Here is a 16,166-nt window from a genome sequence, read left to right as displayed (position 1 = left end):
ATTTATTGCTCTATGCCCTTGTTTCTTCCTTTCACATTATGGCACACCACCAAAGAATGTATTGACCTGCTATCTATTTTAGGCTACAAGAATAAGCAAGTCATATAGCTCTACCATAAAGAGTTCAGTCTAACTGGAGAATATCTCACGTATTTAAAAATAATTATATAAATTCAGGTATGTGTGAGATTTGTGTGAACTTACTATCTTTTTTCCTAAGATGATCCTTTTCTAATTCTTCCTATCTTAATAAAGTGCCATACAATATATGCACTCAGACATTTTAGAGATCTTCAAATTAACCAAAACTATTTCATCTCTTTCACTCTCCTGGGCAGTCTATTACAAAGTCCAGTGGCTTCTACCTCTCTAATGCTCAACAGATCCATTTTTTCTCTTTTAAGTCCATACTAAAAGCCTGGTGTAAGCCACCCTCATATTTCACTTCGAATAATCTAGTAGCCCCTGACTGGACGACCTGCTCTTACTCTCGCTGAATTATATAATCTCTTCTTGCTACAGCCAGATCTTGCAAATTGCTGATCTATGTTCCTTCCCAGTTTATAATCCTTTAAAAGCTTTTCATTCTTTGGAAATTAAACCAAATTCCTTATCAGAGACTTTAAGGCCCTTATAACCTGGGTTCTCCCTGTCTCTCTAGCTCATTTCATACCATACTCATCTGCTTTTCTTGTCCTGTCGTTATGCTGGCCTTTGAGTCTTTCGCACTCACCAGCATCCCTTTCCTAATGCTCTTTCTTCTCTCTTTTGTCAATGCTCGTCATTCATTCATGTCTCAAGTTCATCTTTAATTCCTATAAGAAATATTCTCTGATCTCCTTGACATGAACACAAATCACATTCATAGTTTCTGTATGTTCCATTTTTATTTTTCATTACAGTTAAGACTTAAACGTTAGTGTTTATTTGTACCCCCCACTTACATGAGATGTTTTGCTTCTTCTATTCACACCTAGTTAGTTACTATCAGGTAAATAATTTGTGAAGAGACAAATAAATAATCACTTAAAAAATGGAGTTTAAAGTATCAATTACAGGTTCCAGACTCAGTAGAGAAAGACAGATGGCCAAAAGGCTGAAGAGAAAGTTAATTGGGAATGAGCTAGTTGGTAAAATCAAAGTGTGTATCAATCACAATGATCTAGGTTATGTAGAAATAGTAACTAATGACAAAATATTAGTGGTTAAAACATGAATATTTTCTCCCACTCAGGCTATACATTGATAATGAATTGACTAAGATCTGGTTTCACGTTGTTTTTTCCTAGGGACCTAAGCTGACAGGCAGCCACTATCTGGGATACTTCTTGTTGCTGTGGCAAATAAAATGAGATGGTGTGGCAGATCAAGAAATGGGTTATAGAAGTTTCCAATCATAAATGACTTGCAGCATTTCCTACTTGGAAAGAATACTTAAGTATCCATTCTCTCTGATTCGGTTAAGTGAGATACCACCTTGATGTTAGAAGAGTCTTGTATTTGCTGCTTCCAGAACTGTGAGTGATTCTTTTCTGACTCCATCAATCTTGCACAGTTAAAATCCTACACTACTGGACATACAAGGGGCCTTTACAAGCTGACATTAAAACATGTGTCTGAAACTCTGTTGGAAATAACTCAATAAACAGAGTAAAAGTCAAATCTTTGAATAGAGGTTACTTAGCAGAGTTGATTTGGTTTAGAAAGTCTAAAATTAAAATCAGAAAAAAACCCCTACTTTTTTTTTTTTCTTTTCCTTTCCTCTCTCTCTCTTTCTTTCTTTTGGAGAGCATTAAAAACTATTGGCATATTTGCAGTTAAAATTCATCTGTCTTGGCAGTAGTAAATACAGTAATGCATCTTTTTCTAATTTTGTATTATGGACAGATTAAATTCCTGGCCATATTTATATCATTATTGTGTATAGAAGGAATTGAAGTAGAGGAAGATTATACTATACCGTTTAAACTTAAGAAAATTTCTTGCTTGTTTTTCTGAACTGGTAAACCTCATATAAGCAGATTTCACATTATTAATTCAATGTAACTTATCCCCTCAAAATAATAAAAAAGTTTATCATTACCAATTAAAGAGGCATATGGTGGACCTCATTAACCTGATGCAGTATTTTAATTAAACAATTTTTATCTAGGGTATTTAAAAAGATATAAAGCAAATGTCTAAATATAACCAAATATTGAGACATTTTATTCTTTTTCATTATCAAGAACAGAAGTTTCACAGAAATATTTCTGTCATACATTTGTGAAACATTTACTAATCACAAGATCAAAATTACTAATCACAGGACCAAAGTCAAAGTTTCATCAGAGCTAAGTTACTTGCTGGTGATTCTGGGAAAGTTTCTGCATCTCATGTCTCCAGTTGTCAGAATTTATTTCTATGCAGTGTAGGATGGAAGTCCCTATTTCTTTGCTGGCTGTCAGAAGGCTTGACATTCCTTCTCATATTTTCCATAAACCTCCTTCATCTTCAGGATTACAACAGCAGGTCAAGGAGACTTTCTCATGATTTGCATCTCTCTGACTTCTTTTCTGCTATTTCTTGTCCATTTCACCCTCTGATTTTTTTTTCCTCCCATTTTTGAGGGCATTTGTGATTACATGGGGCCTACCCAGATAATCAAAGATAATCTATCCTAAGGTCAACTTGATGAGCAAACTCAATTATATCTGCACTTATTTTTAGCTATGTAAATTAACTTACTCAAAGGCATGGTATATCACCTTTTCTACAGTTCTGCAAATTAAGGCATGGACTCTTGATAGGGTTGATAATTCTACCTACCACGGATAGTTTTTAAGTTTGTATAAACTTATTCAACTTTCTAAAATCTGGTATCCTACTACAAATGCATTAAAATATGCAGTTTCTTATAATGCCTGGGTGTCAATGGATCACACATACACATATACACTCTCATTCAAAAAATTCAAGCAGGTTGGAAGAACATGTGGCTTCTATTTCCCTGTTCGCTCTCTCTTTCATTCTGTCTCTCTCTCATCTATCACCTATGTATCTCTGTTTATCTTCTACCTACTTATCTACTAATCACTTAGTATCTCTATATGTTGACCTATAATAGATGAAATATCAAATATGCAATGCTATTATTTTAATTTATATCTATGATACGGTCTTATACTTAACTTGTAAAAAAGAAAATCAATCATACAACCTCCCTCCCAAAGAAACCTATTGAAATGCCCAATCACTAATGAGAGTAGTTTTATCTTTTGCAAGGGTAGGCTGCAATGAGATAAAGTAAGAGGATTGTTTCATTAAACAATTTGTATATGGGATCAGATGAGACTGGGTGTATCCAGGGTGGTATGGTTGAAAAACAAAACCAAGGCTGGTGGCATCACAATTCTGGACTTCAAGTTCTGCTACAAAGCTGTAATCATCAAGGTGTGTGGCACTGGCACAAAAACAGACACATTGATCAATGGAACAGAATAGAGAACTCAGAAATGGACCCTCAACACTATGGTCAACTAATCTTCAACAAAGCAGGAAAGAATATCCTATGGAAAAAGACAGTTTCTTCAACAAATGGTGTTGGGAAAATTGGATAGCCACATGCAAAAGAATGAAACTGGACCATTTCCTTACACCATACACAAAAATAGACTCAAAATGGATGAAAGACCTCAATGTGAGGCAGGAATCAGTCAACATCCTAGAGGAGAACATAGGCAGCAACCTTCTTGATATCAGCTGCAACAACTTCTTCATAGACACATCTCCAAAGGCAAGGGAAGCAAAGGCAAAAATGAACTATTGGGACTTTCACACAGCAATAGGAAATAGTCAACAAATCCTTTCCTTTGCACAGTAAAGGAAATAGTCAATAAAACCAAAAGACAACAGAAGGAAGGAGAAGATATTTGCAAATGACATATCAGATAAAGAACTAGAATCCAAAATCTATGAAGAGGTTATCAAACTCAACACCCAAAGAACAAATAATCCAATCAAGAAATGGGGCAGAAGACGTGAACAGATATCTCTCCAAAGAAGATATCCAAATGACCAACAGACACATGAAAAAATGTTCCACATCACTTAGCATCAAGGGAATACAAATCAAAACCACAGTGAGATACCTCACGCCAGTCAGAATGGCTAAAATTAACAAGTCAGGAAATGACAGAGGTTGACAAGGATGCAGAGAAAGGGAAATCCTCCCAAACTGTTGGTGGGATGTAAGCTGGTGTAGCCACTCTGGAAGAGTATAGGGGTTCCTCAAAAAGTTGGAAATAGAGCTACCTTATGACCCAGAAATTGCAGTACTTGGCATTTACCACAAAGATACAAATGTAGTAATCCAAAGGGGCACCAGTACCCCAATATTTACAGCAGCAATGTCTACAATAGTCAAACTAAGGAAAGAGCCCAGAAAGCCATTGACAGATGAATGGATAAAGAATATGTGGTACACACACACACACACATACACATATGATGGAATATTATATAGCCATCAAAAAAGAAATATTGCCATTTGCAATGACTTGGATGGAACTAGAGGGTATTATGCTAAGTGAAATAAGACAGAGGATCATAGGTGAAGAGAGGAAAAATGAAACAAGATCAAAACAGAGAGGGAGACAAACCATAAGAGACTCTAAATCTCAGGAAACAAACTCAGGGTTGCTGGAGTAGAGCAGGGTGGGAGGGATAGGATGACTGGGTGATGGACACTGGAGAGGATATATGTTGTAGTGAGTGCTGTATATTGTGTAAGACTGATGAATCACAAACCTGTATCCTTGAAACAAATAATACATTTTATGTTAATAAAAATAGAAATAAAAAAAAATCTTTATATGACAGATAGGTGGATAGATACAGTTAATACTTTATGTGAGTTAAGTAAATTAAAAGATTTCAAAATCTCACTTTTCCGCTCAATTTTTTTCAATAATCTTTACTCCAGACACACTACGCATTTGTGAAACTTTTTTAATATCATAAAATTAAACAGAGTTAAAATCATTGGCTTTTTATAAGATGGGATTGTCTTTTAATAAAATAAAAAATGAAGACCCCTCCAACTCCTTAAACAGATGCTGTTAGCTCAGTTTTTAGTTTCTGGTGACTGCAAGAAATTCAAAGTGACAAAGCTTATTCTCATTTTGACTTTTTGATAAATGTACATTTTATTAATTAGTGAATAGCAATAGTACACATCTGGACACATTATAGATACCACTTATTAGAGTTTTTGTAGTTTCACAAATATTGTGGCAATTTATATACAAAACAGATTAAAAATATCCTATCAATCAATTATTAATAAATTAATATTTTTATTGGTAAAAACATTCCTAATGGAGTAAATAAGATTGAATTTAATCCTAGGCCAAAAATAACTAGAAAATTGAGCAAAATAGGTGAGAGAGCTGTTTTCAGACACTAGATAGAAGTAGCACAGGGCTTTGACCCCTGGGATGAAAAAAAAAAGAATCCTACAATCATCCTGGCTTCTGCCTGGAAGGAATGTCTGGACTCCAGGTGCAGGATAGGGAACTTAAAAGAAAACAATGGACTCCTTCATGTGAGCAAACTGAGATTGGATTTTTCAGAGGCTGAGACAACTCTAAGTTGCAAGAGTAGAGTTCATCCACATGGAGAAGATGCTGATTTTTGGAAAGATATTCTATTTAATTATAGGTAACAAATTTAGATTAAAAAGTTGAATTTTACTTAAATAAATGTTTTGCATGAGTTGAATCAGTAAATCAAAGCTGACAACATAGAATATCAGAATATGTAATTCAGATCAATTCTCTCAAGTAAAAATGCAGAAAATATTGAAGACAAGCTTTTAAAACATTTGAAATCTAAAAATAAAGATAAGGCTCACTAGGTTAATCTGAGCTAAAATTAAAATGTATAGATGTGAGCTTGTCCTTGAGAGCTCATTATGTCTTGGCACTTCACCAATTCTGAATAAAGACCTTAGAATATAAGCAGTACTTGTGATAAGTTTGTAGGATATGAGAAAAAAACTGTAGAGTCCCCCTTACACCAAGAGTGAAGGCTGCAAGAATTCAGCCTCAGAGTAAGACCATCAAGGAGGAAACTGATACTTATGTGAACTGGTGTCCAGTTTCAAGTCTTCCCAGTGGCCCTTCCCAAAATTTTCTACACTGAAATTGGATTGAAATGATCGTAGAGTGCCAATACTCCTTGCACCTGGCAGCAGCAGACTTCTTTAGAAAGATTAACATCATCCTTGGTCTGAAATTATTGCTATAAATAGCATTTAAATCTCAAGTCCATCATATAATTAAAGATAATCAGTCCCATAAGGAAATAATAAGTGAAAACATACAGAAACAACAAACAACAGAAACAGATGCACAGAACCTCAGATAGTGAAATTATCATAGACAGATGGGAAAAACTATGTGTAACATGTTCAAAGAAATAAATTCAAGCTTGACAATTTTGGCCGAGAACTGGAAGAATGAAAAATGACTTAGTATAGAAGAGCAAAAATTAAATAGAAATGAAATTCTAGAACTAAAATATATGGTAACCATATTATTATTTCAAAAGATGTGTTTAACAGCAGAACAGATACCTCTAAAGTCATAATTAGTAAATTAATTAAGTGAAATATTTGAAAAACAATAGAAAAACAAAATAATGAAAATAGATATGAGGTGGTAAGATATAGAGGATAGAGTAGAAGGTAGTAGTAGATTGCTTTTTTTTTCAGTTAATTTATAGATCTTTTGATAAGATTTTGATCTCATTCATGTAAACTTGGTTACATGACTGGTTTCGGACAATAGAATGTGATCAGAATTAACCTTTCTTATTTCTGAGCAGAAGATTTTAAGAGACAGGACATGATTCTGCAATTCCCTTTTTTTCAATCAAATGCAAGAAAAGCATTCTCCAGAGATAGAAGCTGCTCCATTAGTTTGGGTATCAAAATGAAGAAGAAATATAGGCAATGGCAGTGCTATAGTTGGACAGTGGCTGCAGTTAAGAGGAAAAAAACAAAACACCTTTTTTTTTTTTTTTTTTAACCATTGAGATTTTTGGGTCATTTGTACCACCCTAAAGCTAATACAATTGACTTAAAACAGTATCTGCAAGGTTGAATTCAAGTGGCCTAAGTGATGAGAAAGATATAAATAAATAAAGCAAAAACAATATTTTAGGACACAAGGCTCAGAACTTTCCCAAAAGTGATGACAGGCATCACTATATTAAATTTATTCTAATGAAACCCACTAAGTATAAAACAATTTTAAGAAGATCACACTTAGACGCATTATAGTAAATCTGATTAGAAAGAAAGGCAAACAGCAGGTCTATAAAGCAACTACAATGAAGACTAAAAGGTTATTGGAGAGGTACAAAAAGTAGACTGAGTTTGACAGCTAACTTCTCAACATACACATTGGAAGGTAGATGAAGATGAAATAATGTTTAGAAATGTTGATAAACATCTCCTAATTAGGAATTTATAACCATTAAAGTTCTTATTCTTATAACCATTCAAGTTCTTATAAAGACTAAGCTCATTCACTACCAGCAGAACCCTGCAAAAGGGAATTCAAAATTTTTTTTTCAGGCCTACAAAAATAGTGCAAGATGTAAAATAAGAGATACAGGAGGAATTGAAGAATGACAATTGAAATTCTCCCTGCATCTGAAACTAATGATTAACTTGTTTATGGAGAAAACATTTTCTGAATCTCAAATCTTCCAGAAAAGTGGAAAACCAGCAGAAATATGAACAATGGGGGAAACAAATGTAACAATGAAACATCCCGAATACCACAGCCCATCTATGATTCTATTATGACAAATATATAAATTTGTTAAAAACAATGGAAAATGTATTTTTGAGATACTTGATTCATGTAATGTCACAAAAATTAATATAGATAGATCCCGTTTTTCTTTCACCCAGTTTCACCAAAGAGTAACATCTAGTACATCCATAGTGCAATGTCACAACCAGTTAACTTGCACTAATACACTCTATTTATCTTGTTCCGATTTCACCAATTTTTTATGCACTCATTTGTGTCTGTTTCGATCTGTGCAAATTTTTGCATGTGTCGATTTGTCTGACCACCTCCACAGTCAAGACACAGAACAGTTCTATCATAAGGATGATTTGTGCACTATTTTATAAATATATCCTCTCCTTCCACAGCACGGCATGCACACCTGATAACTACTAGCCTGCTCTTTATGTCTGTAATTTTGTCATTTCAAAGCGCTATATAAATGAAATGATACAACATGCAAACTTTGAGGTTGGCTTTCTATACCCAGTGCAATTCCCTTGAGTTCTATCCAAGTTGTTTTTTTATTGCTAAGAAGTATTCCAGGGTGTGAGAGGACCACAGTTAGTGTGAACATTTATAAACTAAAAGACATTTGGGTGTTTCTGGCTTGAAGCTATAATGAACAAAGTTGCTATGAATATTTGTATCCAAATTTTTGTGTGAAGTGTTTTTATTTCTCTGGGTTAAATGCCTAAGAATTTGCTGTGTCCTATGGCAACTGCAAGTTTAGTTTTTGTAAGAAACTGTCAGAGTCTTCTCGAATGGCTGTATCATTTTACATTCCCACCAGCAATTTGAGTGCTTTGGTTACTTCATATTCTTGCCAGCATTTGGTGTTCAAACCAAACTTCAAGAAAAAAACATCATTGTAACAACAAACCTGAGGGGTCGTTCAGAAGAAAAATGAGAATATTAATAAAATATTGAGATGAAAAAGCACAAACATTCAGAGAGAAAAATATCAATATTTTACATTACATTTCTTTTTTTTTAAGATTTTATTTATTTTACAGAGAAAGAGTGTGAGAGAGCACATAAGCAGGAGGAGAGGTAGGCAGAGGGAGGCATCCAGGTGCTCTGTTACATTAAATTTTCAGTTCATTGTATTCTGATCTGCACACATTTCCTGTATATCAGAAAGTTCCTTGAAGAGGTCCTAATTGCTAAAATATATGGCTTATGATTTTAATTAATAAACTTATTTTTTTTAAAGATTTTATTTATTTATTTGACAGACAGAAATCACAAGTAGACAGAGATGCAGGCAGAGAGAGAGGAGGAAGCAGGCTCCCCGCTGAGCAGGGAGCCCGATGCGGGACTCCATCCCAGGACCCCGAGATCATGACCTGAGCCGAAGGCAGAGGCTTTAACCCACTGAACCACCCAGGCACCCCAAACTTAATTTTTTTAAACATTTTTATTTATTGATTTGACAGACAGAGATCACAAGTAGGCAGAGAGGCAGGCAGAGAGAGAGAGGAGGAAGCAGGCTCCCTGCTGAGCAGAGAGCCCAATGTGGGGCTCGATCCCAGGACCCTTAATTTTTAATAGAACTTTTAATTTTACAAGAAAACTGAGGAGAAAGTACAGAAAGTTTCCATATATTCCCTGTCCCCACACATTCACAACCTCTCATACTTTCTCCATCTCCCACCGCAGTGATACACTTGTTATAATTGATAAACCTATATTGAGACATCGTTATCACCGAAAGTCTTTGGTTTACATTAGGGCTCATTCTTGGTGTTGTACATTCTATGGGTCTGGACAAATGTACAATGACATGCATCCATCACTATAGTACCACAGAAAGTAGAGTCTTGCCCTCAGAATCTTCTGTGATCTGCCTATTCATCCCTTCCTCCCTACCCATCTGTTCTTACTGTCTTCATTGTCTTTCCTTTTCCAGAATATTACGTAGTTGGAATCACAGTGTGTAACTTCTCCACATTGGCTTTTTTTTTTTCCATTTTTACTTAGAAATATATATTTAAGTTTCTTCCGTGTCTTTTCATGACTTGATAGCTTTCCCAGTCCTGAATAATAACATATTGCTCAGATGTACCACAATTTTTTTTATCCATTCACTTACTGAAGAATATCTTGGTTTCTTAAAAGTTTTTTTGTATCAACGTGGATGGGACTGGAAGAGATTATGCTGAGTAAAATAAATCGAGCAGAGAGAGTCAATTATCATATGGCTTCACTTATTTGTGGAGCATAAGGAATAACATGGAGGACTTTGGGAGATGGAGAGGAGAAGCGAGTTGGGGGAAATCGGAGGGGGAGATGAAGCATGAGAAACTGTGGACACTGAGAAACAAACTAAGGGTTTTGGAGGGGAGGAGTGTGGGGGGGTTGGGTGAGCCAGGTGGTGGGTATTATGAAGGACACGTATTGCATGGAGCACTGGGTGTGGTGCCTATACAATGAATTCTGGAACACTGAAAAGAAATTAAAAAAAGAATATTTAAAATAAAAGAAAGAAAAAAATATGAAGAAAGCTGCTATACAACCATGCATGTGCAGGTTTTTCTGTGGACATAAGTTACCAACTTCTTTGGGTCAATCCCAAGAAGCACGATTGCTGGATCACATGGTAAGAATATGTTATGTTTTATTACAAACTGCCAAACTGTATGTCAAAGTTTCTGCACCATTTTGCACTCCCACCAGCAATGTTGTTCCACATCTTCACCAGCATTTAGTGAACCAGAACCAGTATTCTGGTTGGGTAATTCTAGTAGGTGTGTAGTGGTATCTCATTGCTATTATAATTTTCAGTTCTCTAGGAACAAATGAGCTGAAGATCTTTTCATATGCTATCTGGATATTTTCTTTGATGAGGTTGCTGTGCGGGTCTTCTGCCTATTTCTTAACAGGGTTATTTCCTTTTTTATGGTTAAGTTTTAAGAGTTATTTTTATATTTTGGATAACAGCCCCTCTTGTATATGTCTTTTGCAAGTATTTGCTCCCCAAATAGCTAGTATTTATTCCTGATTTTATTGTACTTTACTGATGAGTTTTTCAAAGTTTTACTCCATCCTACTAAAATGTTCAGAACCAGTTGATTACCAAGAAATGACTCTTTCTCCCCCTATGGACACACCATTTTCTCTCAGTATTAAATTAGTTTGTTTCTGCCTATTTTCTAAACTTGGTAATCATTTATTCTATGAATATTGTAAATATATGGATCCTAAACTTATGTGATGCATCAGGGTAGGAGCCAGGCATATCAAAATAAAAAATACAGAATATTGGCCCATAGCTTCCCAAGAAACTCATTCTCTTTTCTTTTAGGAGGATACATCCCAAGTTGATTTCATTTACCTTTTCGATTTTAAATGCTGCATAAATGCTAATGAATTTTACCATCTGTACCATTCCTATAATTCCCATAGTCCACGGGATGTCACTGGATATCCTAATTGATTGAATTATAATTCATACTATATTTTATGTTAGCAAACTTTAATGTGAATTCATTCTTTTGACCTAAATCTTCCGTCAACATAACATTGATATATGCATTTTTCAACTACATTTTGAATATGTACCTTTTCCTTATCTCACAATTTGTTCGCCTTTTAATCTCTTGAGTTTTTAAGAATAGTCTCCTGTCTGATCCTCTCCGCCTTTAGCTGGGACCACACCTTACATAATAATCTTGTATACATGTTAATTGCTTGCTGTTTAAAACTAAGTTTAAACCTTTTTTTAGATACATGTATGTATTTGGACATATGTATGATGTTAGATTCATGTAACCTAAATGTATCTATTTACCTATCTAGTTTCTTTGTATTTAAATCTGGGGAAGAAAATGAATAGTTATGGGCTCAGAACCTGCTAAATTAAACAGCACAATAGCTTACAGATATTAAAGAAGCTTGCAAGTCATCACATTTTGTTTGAGATGATTTTATGAGTGAGACATGAACAGCCTGCTCTAAATAGTACTTACTCTTCATATTTAATGGCTTTCTACTTTATTCTTCAGCAAGAATGATTTCATTTCCTCTGACACCTGTAATATATTCATATATTAACAATGACTCCCAGCTTTTGCTATGAAAAACATAAATCACCAAGGGAAGCATGTGTAAACAAAGGGCTGCTGGCCATAACATTGTCACTGACCTCCTCTGTCTCAATTACGAGAGAATGCTCCTCTTTTCCCCTATGCTTTGTGACTATTGACAGATGACTCACACTGCAGAATTGTCTTTTCAAGTATAAAAACAATGTTCATCTGTTTTTCAAAATTACTTTTTTTTCAAAACTACTTTTATTTGAATGGTTTCTGCTTACATTAATTGCATATAAGTGATATTCTCTAAAATATTTTTCCTATCTTGTATTTCTCTTCCCTACACTTTTTCCCTCCTTCTCTTTCATCATATTCAGAGAATGTTTGAATAAGGAAAAGCAAGAGGCTTTTTTTTCATGTTAAGGAGCCATACCTAAATGATAATAAAGATTACCTTGAGAAATTCCAGATGGTCCTTACTTAGAAATTTCCAAGGCAATCTGACTTTGTGGAAAAAAAAAATTCACATAGATAACTAAAAATAGAAAACTGTGAGTATTAAATAAATAAGTACATAAAAAATAGTGTCAAATAAGGAGGTGTTACTGAATTTTCACTTGAGAGACCTGGATTCTAATTCAACTTGTGCTATTAAGCACAAAAGTCACCACAGAAAAATAATATTGTGTAATTTATTTGATCCAGATAGACTTTTTTTTGCAAAATGGGTAATATGGCTTAGCTGAAAATTGATTATTTTCTAGTTTGATAATTTTGTAATTTGATCATTAGTAACTCTAAAGTAACACTGACAACTTAAAAAAAAATTCTTAGCATACAATAGGCATTGAATATGTAACATCTCATTCTATACTTAAAATAACTCCATAAGTAGGCATTATTTTGTTTAAATTTAAAATAAAGAAATTGATGTTAAAGGGAATAAGAGATGTGTTCAAAGTCACCATGCAGGAAATATCTGAATCTAAGATTCCCTGTTCTTTATGCAAGGTAATAAAAATGGCTTCATATTTTAAGGAGTAATAGTTTTAACAGTTAAGAATCTTTCTCCTCCATTTTTCTTTCTAATTAATAAAAGCTCAGCTGAAATTAGCTGATGTACTAGGGAGACCTTATTGGTTCACATAACTGGACAGAGGCAAATTTGGTTTTACATATGATTTATGATGCAGGGTTTAATTTACAGCTCTAGAAACTACTTCATGTACTTCCTAGCTTCTTTTTCTTTTTTTTTTTCCAGCTGATTCTTTTATTACCACTCACAACCTCATCCTCTGAAATATAAACCCTTAAAAAAAGAGTAAATTTTCCAAGGATATTCCTGATATTCATTATGATTACAATGCTTGAATCACAAGCTAACCTTGAACCAATTAATGTAGATGAGAAAAAGTAATGATTGGTTGACTTAGGCTGGGTTATGTGTTCTACATCTGCACCAGGCCTAATAGAGGGTTATAACATATCCTCATATGACAATTGGGGTTGTTATCAAAGGAAGACAGAATTGATTCTAGAAAACAAAATTCCCGTAGGTGGACATTTTTTCTTCTTATTGTTCACTTGAATTCTACTTTGTTTATTAAGGAAACCCACATTTTCCACAGAAAAATTTATTCTTTCTAACATAGTCCGTGCTATTGGGTGGAAGGAAGAGAGATAATGTAGCCTTATATCCAAGAATATAGTAATGTCTAGCCCTTGAGAAGCATGCCTCAGATGACATGATTGAATTATGAATTTGTGACCTCAGATCTGATCAAAACATGTAAGACTCAATAAAATTAGTATGTCAAGAACTAGAAATAATGAAATATTTGGGAATAAAAATTAAAAATAACATTTAATATAATTAATAAATAGGAATGGAAACAATAAAAGGTCATCATCAATATCAAAGACTAAATATTTGAAGGTAATAAAATTATATATTCACAATTAGTCAAAAGTGTCCTTAGTTAAAATAATATAAATGAGTAAGAAATTTTGAGAGAAAGTGTGACAGAATTTATGGCTTCCAATTTACCTTTGAAAGAAATTATGAAGAGTGTTCTTTGGAAAAGACGTTGAATTTAGCAATTCAAAGAAACTTACAGAAACAACAATAATCAAGAGAATTTCTAAAAATGTAGGTATAGTTTAACAATAATGATAAAATAACTAATTTAAGAAAGTTTCAAACAAGTAGATCTACTAAACAACTATAACATGGAAATTTAGTGAGGATAATAATGATACATAATTTTGACTGGAATTTTAAAAAGTGAAGGTTGGAGTTAACAGGATTCTGGAAAAGGATAGAGATATTAAGTACTCATAGCAAAAATTCAAAGGAAATCATTAGAACAATATAAACAGAGTTTATAAAAATAAGGATAAGGCTAAGAAATGGCATGAAATCAATCTAATAAAAGGGTTAAGAAAGAAATTAAGAAATAAATTAAATAATAGTAAAAAGATGATACAAATAATAAAGTACAAATAACTCTGAACGTATCAGTAACCACAATTAGTATAAAGAGACTAAAATTTTCAGGCAAAAGAATATATTTTCAAATGGATTTCAAAAATAACAAAAATCTCTATTCTGATGAAAGCTCATGTAGGCATATCATTAGATGGGGAGAATTTAAAGCAAATTAAGTATAAACAGTTAATGAGAATAGATAAAATTCAACACAATAGCAAACTAATCTACATTTGCTATTTGTTTGTCTCCTCATTTAAGAAAAATCTGAAGATGCTCTCCATGAACCCCCAATTTCTATTAGAGCACTCCTGCTCTCACACACATATGAGATGTGCTAAAGATATTCAATGCTCTCTTGCTTGTAATAACAAAATATCAGAATCAGTAATTGTTAGGGAAGTAAAAACATTTAGTCCTATATTTACTGTGCTCCTCTATATAGTATTTAAAATGAATTAATTAGATCAGAAATGTATAAACATAATAAAAATTAATTACATGTAATAAAAGATAACTAAAGAGCTACTCAAAACATTCAAGATGCTATATAAGGTATGGTTAATATTTAAGTAAAAACACATGATGAGGTTCACATGGTTTATCATAAGGCTAAAATAATGGTCACTTCTGGAAAAATAAAGAGAAAAAGAGGAGAATATGATTGAGGTAGTCTAAAATTACATCGGTAACATTTTTAGTATAAATATATAGAAATTACAGCTTTTTGTTAAATTTGAGCAAATTCAGATGATTACATATATCAATTTTGTAAACTTCTCTAAGCATTACATAGTCAGCAATTTTACTCTGTAGTCTAAGCATGCAGTATTATTTCTGCACATATTTAACTTCTACTCCTATGGTGGGCATATTGAGCTAATAGCATTTTATGTCTTCTAAGTTAGGTAGGATAGAACCTCCCAAAAATTAAGAGTTTATTAAATGTGTTTTTCGTGAAGACACAAGTAACTGAAAGAAACTTTAAATGGTGTATTTCTTTAGGGGTAAATACCCAGTAGTGCAATTGCTGGGTCATAGGGCAGTTCTATTTTCAACATTTTGAGGAACCGCCATGCTGTTTTCCAGAGTGGCTGCACCAGCTAGCAGCAATGTCCACAATAGCCAAACTATGGAAAGAACCTAGATGTCCATCAACAGATGAATGGATCAAGAAGATGTGGTATATATACACATGGAATACTATGCAGCCATCAAAAGAAATGAAATCTTGCCATTTGCGACAACATGGAAGGAACTAGAGCGTATCATGCTTAGCGAAATAAGTCAAGCAGAGAAAGACAACTATCATATGATCTCCCTGATATGAGGAAGTGGTGATGCAACATGGGGGCTTAAGTGGGTAGGAGAAGAATCAATGAAACAAGATGGAATTGGGAGGGAGACAAACCATAAGTGACTCTTAATCTCACAAAACAAACTGAGGGTTGATGGGGGGAGGGGGTTGGGAGAAGGGGGTGGGATTGTGGACATTGGGGAGGGTGTGTGCTTTGGTGAGTGCTGTGAAGTGTGTAGACCTGGTGATTCACAGACCTGTACCCCTGGGGATAAAAATATATGTTTATAAAAAATAAAAAATTTTAAAAAAAGGTGTATTTTCAATTGCAGCCTCCATCAATGTACATTTTATGAACAAAGTCTTTAGATTATTTTGAAATTATTCACAGCCCAAACCAAGTCTACTGGCTCTATCTTGAAAGCAAATGATCCTAAACTTCACTAACATGACTAATTTTGATGAAGGGTAGAGGCTTTTTACTAATTAAGGAACCAAAA

This window comes from Mustela erminea, chromosome 16, assembly GCF_009829155.1.
Source record: "Mustela erminea isolate mMusErm1 chromosome 16, mMusErm1.Pri, whole genome shotgun sequence".
In the NCBI taxonomy this organism is placed as follows: domain Eukaryota; kingdom Metazoa; phylum Chordata; class Mammalia; order Carnivora; family Mustelidae; genus Mustela; species Mustela erminea.
This window is presented reverse-complemented; position numbering follows the sequence as displayed.